The following is an 8,536-nucleotide window of genomic DNA, read 5'->3' as shown; positions in this document are numbered from 1 at the left end:
CTCCCATATTCATATTTGTGTGTGAATCTGCCCGTAACTTCATTCAATATTAATGCCATGCTTAAAGGACAACTCTGCAGACCCCACGAACTTGTGATACACACACCTGTTGATTTGTCCTCCATTTAGACCTTTTCCTCTCGGGAAGTTATTTCTTCACATTATAAATGTCTACTTATCAAACATCAAGAACAGCAAACCTATATACACCTGTGCACTGCCTGTCTGTTGGGAAACAGATAGCTCCCACCCCCCCATATCTTATGTCCTTCCTGTGTCATTCTTTTCTCTTCTCAGGAGATTAGCATTGTTGCAGGCGTCATGGACATTGTACTCCCTTGTTTGACGGTAATTGACACGTGTTCTGTCAATCCCGCTCGTGACTCCTCGCTTTAACCTTGATTAATGGCGGTCGCGAGCCGGGCTCCATTACGCGCCTATTGACTGTGAATTCTCACCATCAGGCAGGCTTCAGATTTCCCAATTAAAAGTCATTTGGAGTAATTAGTGCCGAAGGGAGGGCAACGCGGTGGAGAGAAACAAACGGCTTCAAGTGGTTTCAAGGACATCCTCTGACATTTTTGTAATGTTCTGTTTTTCCTCTTCAAACAGTTCAAGTTAAATGTATCCGCAAATGGAGTTTCTGTAGTAATGGAAAGGAGCTGTGTGTACGTGTGTGGGAGGATGGATGAGTGTGTGTGCGTGTGTGTGTGTGTGTGTGTTGTGTGTGTGTGTGTGTGTGTGTGTGTGTGTGTGTGTGTGTGTGTGTGTGTGTGTGTGTGTGTGTGTGTGTGTGTGTGTGTGTGTGTGTGTGTGTGTGTGTGTGTGTGTGTGTGTGTGTGCGCAAGAACGTGTGTGTGTACCCTGACTCAATGCTTAATGTCTAGGGAGGTGTGTGTGATTGTGTGTGTGCGTGTGTGTGCGCGCTTATATATTATATGTTTGTCCGTTTGTGAGTCTGTGTGGTGTGTCTGTGTGTGTGTGAGGGGTCGGGCGGGTTGTCCGGTGTGCGTGTGTGTGTGTATATGTTTGTTACATTGTTTGTGTGTCGTTTGGAGTTTCCTTAGTAACAGAAAAGAGGTGTGTTTGGGGGGATGATAGTATTGTTGTTTTTGTTTGTGTTTGTTTATTTGGGAAGGGTCGGGGGAGTAGTGTGTGTGTTTGTTTGTGTGCGTGTGTGTGTGTATTTGTGAGTTTACTGTCTTATTTCCCCAATTTGTATTGCATTCCCTGCAGACTAAAAGTCAGCCACAAGGATGTATCCTGGTGTCGGACAGCATGAGAGAAAGGGCCAGTGAATCCTGGGGAGTACACGCATAATTAAACTCATCAATCTGAAGAGATGGGATCTGCATTCTGGAGCGTATCTTGCTGTTGTTTTTTCAGCTTCTGTTATTCAATCTGCTTCTGTAGGAGAAAACATTAAACGTGTACTTTTGCTTATTCATCATCTAGGAATCCTGCGTTTATGCTCTAGCACTTTTAGAGACCCCGCCTGTGAAAACTAGCTTGCTTCTGCTTTTTATGAGACTGAGACTTTATGTTTTGCTGTTTGGGGCCAAATTAGTGCCTGATGGGTTTTTCTGTCTTTCTTTATAGGTTTTGACAAGTTGTGAATATATATATATATATATATATATATGTTGAGGATTTTTAGTTTTTTTCCACATTGCCCTTTTGGCCATTCCTTCCTTGAAGAAGAGATTATCATTATAAATGGGTTATGTTTGCTGTTGAGGTGGTAAACACCAGTTTATAGCCTGCACTTATTCTATGTTGAATGTCTTGGCTCTCAAAAAAAGTACTTGCATTTTCTAGTGTTTTATCCTTGCTATCTTGGTTGTGTATGGGGAATGGGTTAACCTAGCAATTGTAAGTGTGTGGCACTTATTGTAAGTCGATGGATAAAAGTGTTATCTTCAATGGATAAAAGAAAATATGATGTAACACAACCTTCATGTTCATAAAAAATATTAATGTGTATATATATATATATGTATATAAATCCAGGGTAAAGGTGGTGCAAGGTTGATGTTTTGGACGTGAGTGAATGACAAAATTCAACCTCAGAAACCTGGAAATTCAACAAATACCATGACAATTTATCAGAATTATAACTAGCAATTGGGAACCGTCGTTGCCACTTCTGTCTGTCCGGGCCATCGGAGGCACCTGGCAAGGGAGATTTAAAAGCAGATTTAAAAGCCCACATTTAAAAGCCCACAAGAACATAGAAGAAGTACAGACAAGAACGCAGATTGAGAAAGGGCTAATGGTTTTCCGTCTTCTATAAGCAACTTCTATAGAAAGAGAAAATCCATTGGTGAAACATATTTGTTAATTGAGTGAGTGGGTGAGACTTAACGAGACACAGCTGTAGTGAGCTTTTAACGACCCAGGTAGCTGAGTGGTTTTCGTCGTGTTGCACTTGTTTGTGTTGTTTGTGTCTGTCCTGTGTTTGGCTGTGTTGTGTGTCCATGTGCGCAGACCGTCGAATCCATCTCTGTCACCTCGCCGATTTTGTTCCTGCATTTTTGACACATTTTTCCTTTCCCGACTTGTTTTGTTGGTGCTTGTGGAAACACGGAACCACTGCGCGCAGGTAATAGAGAACTGTCTTTCGGGAGAGGAAGTAGACAGTTCTACAAGTCCGAGGGGACCTCCACAGTGAAGTGGAGGACGTGAAGATCTAAAGGGGGGACACGCACCTCCCCCCATCCCCCATCTTATCTCCCCAAGGTGCGGAATGTCCGACAGGCCTTCAATAATATTTTCCTCTGCACATTCCTCCTAGTGAGACCAAGGTATTGATTCACAACCCTCATAATGTCAATAAGCCGTGATGACACATTTGTTTTTAATTAGTCTCCGTCCAGACAGATTAATTGAAGGAATGTTTTTTCACTGGACTCGGGTTTGTCGAATGGAGAAATGTAGAAACATTGATCACTGAAGTGGCTTTGGATCCACTGCCCTCCATGTAAATTGAAAACAACAAAAAGCTCAAAATACATGTTAGTATATTCGCCTCCACGGCTGCATTCCTGTGAAGTCACAAGATCAAAACCAAATCAAGGAGCACTTTCTGGATCCAAAGATGACTTAAAGGACCAAAGACCACCTCCACCCAACACCCCTGTTATTTTGATTGGCTCTTCTTCTCTCTCTCTCTCTCTCTCTCTCTCTCTCTCTCTCTCTCTCTTACTTAATAACCATCGACTTATCCTGCAAATGATCCGTTACTGTGTGAATTTGACATATCTGCCTGTTATTAGCCAAAGGGTTGGGGGCAGATCTTTGCCTTATTAATAAAACACATGCCTGGCATTGATTAATACATGACACAATGGCAGTGTCGCAGAAATTATTCTCCATTTGTGAGCTGTCTGATTTTCATTAATCCATGTACTTTCTCATAAAATGTCCTCTTTCCGCCTTCGTCTGGGTCCATTTCTCCCTTCTTTTATTTCCCCCTCTCTGTCACCTTTGTCTTCCTTTCTTTGACCCCTTTATTTTGTGTTCTTTTTTTATCCATCTTGGTCTTTCTTTTCCATCTTCTATCTCGGGTATCCCTGCATAAAAGATGAGCCTGTCTAAGGAGCCTGAGTAAAAGACCTCTTTGCACTTTGATTAATTTTGCACATTATGGAATTGCATTTCTTATCAATTGAATTTGTGTGCATCACCCCTAAGGGCCATCGCCCCCCTCTCCCCTGCCCCCCCCCGGATTCTTCCCATGTGACTCAGCGGCTGATAGAAGTCAATTCTAGGACAACCAAAAGTGATGATACATATTCTCTAAGTATTTGGCAGCTGGCCTGAATACTTGTATGACATAACAGATCATTATGATCCACCTTACTTTGTAATTAGTCACGATACAGGTCATATAAGGTTTATCGATTTTATGCCCTTTTTCATGGGGCACTTTGTATTGCAGTTTTGCACAAAAAGCACTTTAGAAATAAAGTTTGACTAATTTATCGATGGTAGTGCAGTGAAAGAATTATAGGTTTATTCCCAGCATGGGTGATCTGGTTCCTGCTCATCACGAACCACTGGGTGTGCCTGAGCGAGCATGAGTGTTTTCTGCAAACAACTTGGCGTCCATCTTGGTCATCTTCTCCCTAACGCCAACAACTCAGCTGGGATAATCTCTCTGGGTTTTCGGGAACAAAATTAGGCTTTTATATGGCTCTTGAGAATAAATGATCATTTATATAGTTACCATGTGATATTTAAAGTGAGGCTATTGGCAGGCATATTGGCAAATTCAAATAATTGGCGGGACCACCACTGGAGTTAGAATGAGGTCAAAGGCAGTAGTGGAGAGACTCTCTATTGGAGTGCGTAGTCAGGGTGCTCATTGATGTATTGCCAGCTTGTCGTTACGACCCATTACAGCCCTTGGTATAATACGTTGGTGAATATCTTGATGTACTCCCTGCGTCTACTATCAAAGATAGAATGTGAGTTTTGAATAGCGGATCAACTCCTGTGTGATGGAGACTTGAATGCCTGTCTGCAGGGCTTCCAGGATACACATCTGCTCCCAATAACCCGTCTCTATTAAATATGTGCTCAACATATTGGAACGTATAGCCACCCATAAACTCACAAGTGGTGGTCACCACCACCCTGTGTGTGTGTGTGTGTGTGTGTGTGTGTGTGTGTGTGTGTGTGTGTGTGTGTGTGTGTGTGTGTGTGTGTGTGTGTGTGTGTGTGTGTGTGTGTGTGTGTGTGTGTGTGTGTGTGTGTGTGTGTGTGTGTGTGTGTGTGTGTGTGTGTGTGTGTGTGTGTGTGTGTGTGTGTTTGTGAGAAGCAATGACATGGGTCGAACATGCTAATAAAGCTACCAGTCATAGATCAAAACAATGAAAAGAAAATATGGAAAAATCCTCACTCTGTGTATCTAATGGGGAATGTTAACACAAATGTAACATTATTTTAGTCATTTGTAACGTAATGGCTTCCTTCTCATGCGTGACCGCAGTAATAGTTTAGCATGAAGATGGCCAGACGAGTTTTCGCCGTTTTTCAAATTGAGCAATTCCTCCTTTTTTTTCTTTGGAAATGTAATAATTTTTGTAGCCATGGTAACACTGATCGCCTCATATATGCTATATTTAATATAGTGCATGAGGTACATGTTTCGGATTGAATTGAACATGACCCCTGTTACTATGGAAACTGACTTAACTTTTTCTGGTCATACTGCTTAGTGGCAAGAATTGAAGCTTTGGGAGTTTCATTAAAATTATATTTGTTTGATGTAATTTACAAACAAATCGTAGTGTCTGTGTTTTGTTTGTTGCGCATCACCAACAGCCCAAAGGCTGCAATAGAAGCTACAGTAAAAGAAAACAAATATTTATGAATTTTCTGGTTTTAACAGGATTTGGTGTCAAATGTTTAAGGTAAATCCCATAATGAATGAATGAAGAATCCCACCACTGCACTGTGTTCCTCATTGCTCACTCTGGGGCCAAGCATTGCAAGATGGAAGCATTTGACTGACAAGATGGCCCCAATTTGCCCCACACATAACAAAACCTTCCCTGGAGCGGCTGAGATATAGACCAAGTGCACCAGCAAGAAGAGCATGGTCTTCAACCCCACTCGTCACAAGATGTTATCGTCACATGTCGTTTCGCACACGGTGGAATACAGTGTTTTCTTTCAAAACCGCAGTGAAGTCAAGTGAGCGCTCACCGACATGGGCAGACTCACACGCTAATACAAATGTGACATGGCTCAGAGGCCTAAGTGCGGCACCAGTCACCACTCACCACTCAAATCGTGAGCATGTACATTTGAGGCTTGTACCCGATGGCAGTATGGGAGAAAATGAAGGAAAAACAAACCCATAGAGGAAACGTCTAGAGGCGGAATCAAAGCACATTCTCCAACATGGAACAAATGGAGCAGAAGGACACATTTTATAATTATAATGTACATTAATGTTCACTACTTTGCTTTTTGTTCATTCAAGCTCTTCTAATTGTGCCCTTTCCTTCTCTTCAATGTTTTTATCCGTCCGTTTTTAAATAGTTAGTTCACGCATTTGAAGCGTGTTGTGTATGACTAAAGCCTTAGTTATGGTTTGACGTCGACGCAACGCAAGGGGGTTTACGGACCCATTACGTCCTTGCGGGACCCTCCATGTGTCCACCGCAAGGGCCTGACGTGCGCCTCCCAAAACTGTAACTTTGCATGGAGGCGACGCAGCAGCAGGGGCTGTGATTGGTCGGCCAACGTAAACCTGACGTAAACCCCGACACAGAACCAAAACAATTTAAAGACTGCGTCGAAGCAGCTGCGTGGGCATTGCGTTGCGTCAGCGTCCAACCATAGCTCTACCTTTTACACGCGGGTCGTGCCTGTAGGTGCCATTGACCTCCCGACATTAACGTCAACACCTTGTTTGTTTTAGAACGAGCGAGCGACTGACCGGAGACGAGTAGGCGTCTCCCCGGGGTTTAGGCATCACGTTGAACACTCAAATACAAAGAATGTTCTGAATTCCATCAAAGGGGCGAAAGGAACAGGGATTTGGACACGGCCATGTTTAAAATCCCCCTGAGATGAACTGACCCTTATCCTCAATGCAGGCATTTAATTTTTTTTAAGTCTTTGTTGTTGAAAAAACAGCTCCTTGATTGGTTTACATGAGCTCCGACGACCGGCTCGACTTGGACATCTTCCAGACAGTGCTTCTGACACTCAAACACAATACAACCATTGCATAATTGAACGTCGTTTTCAAAGTAAATACAGTATGCGTCACGACAACACAGTTGCCCAAAGCATAAGAAAGGGTGGTTGAGATGGTTAACATTGCAGCAGTGTACTGATTGTTATTGTGCACGGATGTATTCTCCAGGCTGGTAGAATCTGTTCCCCTGCCCTGGTTCTAGGGAGCTTCAGCACCATGGAGAGTACCTCCTAGCCATGGACGTTACCTCCCAGCCAAGCCCAGGCAGCTTATGCACTCGCTTCCCGGGTCTGGCAGGAACTTTACTTATCCGTCCCTCTGTTTTTTTCAGATATTGCTTTGTCAAATTCTTTGTCCAAAAGCGTCTTCTTTTATTGTTGTTATTCCTCTCGCTCTGGGAACTAGAGCCGACTCCTGAGTATAGTCTCACAATACAGACATAACTCGACTTGGTCAGAAGTGAAGCTAGTTTGGAATCTCCTCCGAGTGTATTATTAATAAACGCTGAACCACTTGTTGGTGTTGTTTCTGAGGTGAGAGCCTCTCGCCAGCAGACAGCTGATGCAATATACCGCTCTAAATCCATATATTGTGTTTCAGTTGGATATTGTTGTCCTCCCACGCTCAGGGATGGTCGTCTTCCTATGAAATGTCCATTGTATATGGAAATATGGTATTTCCCTGTGTACTGTATGTGTACACACACAACCCCACAGATGGCCCCGGTGAACACATTTGTATCATCCAGCATGTTGTCAAGCAAACACATAGAGTGGCTTCAGTGAAAATAGAGGAGACTTCAGTGACAACACTTACTTCTATCTGGGTATGATTATATCCACCCTCAATGTCTACATGTACAACAATGATCGCAATCCTCTTACATTGACTATTATATTATATATTCAAGTCAATGTAAACACTTCATGTACTTCAGTAAGAGAAGCACTCACCACACATGTTTTCCATAATTTAACAGTCAATGAATGTGTATTGCTGGTATATTTTCAAAATAAGTCAATTTTGATTTCCAACTGAGGTATGTTGTTTGAGCCAGGTAATTGGAGCAGCTATTTAGTTAATGAACACTGTTCTACAATCTTGGTTGTTTGAGTCAATACTTGTGATTATCCATATGGCTCAGATCACCCCCATTCCGTCTCTGTGTTTCCTTTTTTCTTTACCATCCATTTGCTCTTTTTTGCATACCTCGCATTTGAAAGTGGTTTTGAGCAATTTTCTTCCTTTATTTGAATCAGTCTCTCCCTCTCTCTTCAGTGAGCTGAGTGCCACAGATCACACTCCTCACAAGTCTGCCCCTGAGACTAAATTGAAGGTCATTTCTTATCAGCTTAGCTCTCGCTCGCTCGCTCGCTGTCTGTCTCCGTCTCTCTGTCCATGTCTAAGTCTCTCTCTCTCTCTGTCTCTCTCCATGTCTTTTCCCCCTCAATGTGAGGATGGCAAATGTGTGTGTTCCCCTCCTGACCCCATCCATATAAACCTCTCCCAGATATCCCCTCCAGCCATCTACATCCCTCACCCTGATATCCCCCCCACCACTTATACTGTCTGGAACCCCTCGCTCATATGCACAGCTCACAATAAGGCACCCCTTCCTATGCATCACGCCAAGGAGGATGTTTTGAAGCTGCTGCAGTTGGCTGTTTTCCAAACATTCACGCTCGGAAATGGCATGCATAAAGTCCTGACTGTTGAGCCCAATAAACACGCCCGCACACACACACCCGCTTGCTCTCGTATCGCTCAGTGTTGAATACAGTTGCAGAATACCCTTGTATGGAGGTCGATTCCAGAATGGCG

This window comes from Gadus macrocephalus, chromosome 6 (genome assembly GCF_031168955.1).
Source record: "Gadus macrocephalus chromosome 6, ASM3116895v1".
Classification (NCBI taxonomy): domain Eukaryota; kingdom Metazoa; phylum Chordata; class Actinopteri; order Gadiformes; family Gadidae; genus Gadus; species Gadus macrocephalus.
This window is presented reverse-complemented; position numbering follows the sequence as displayed.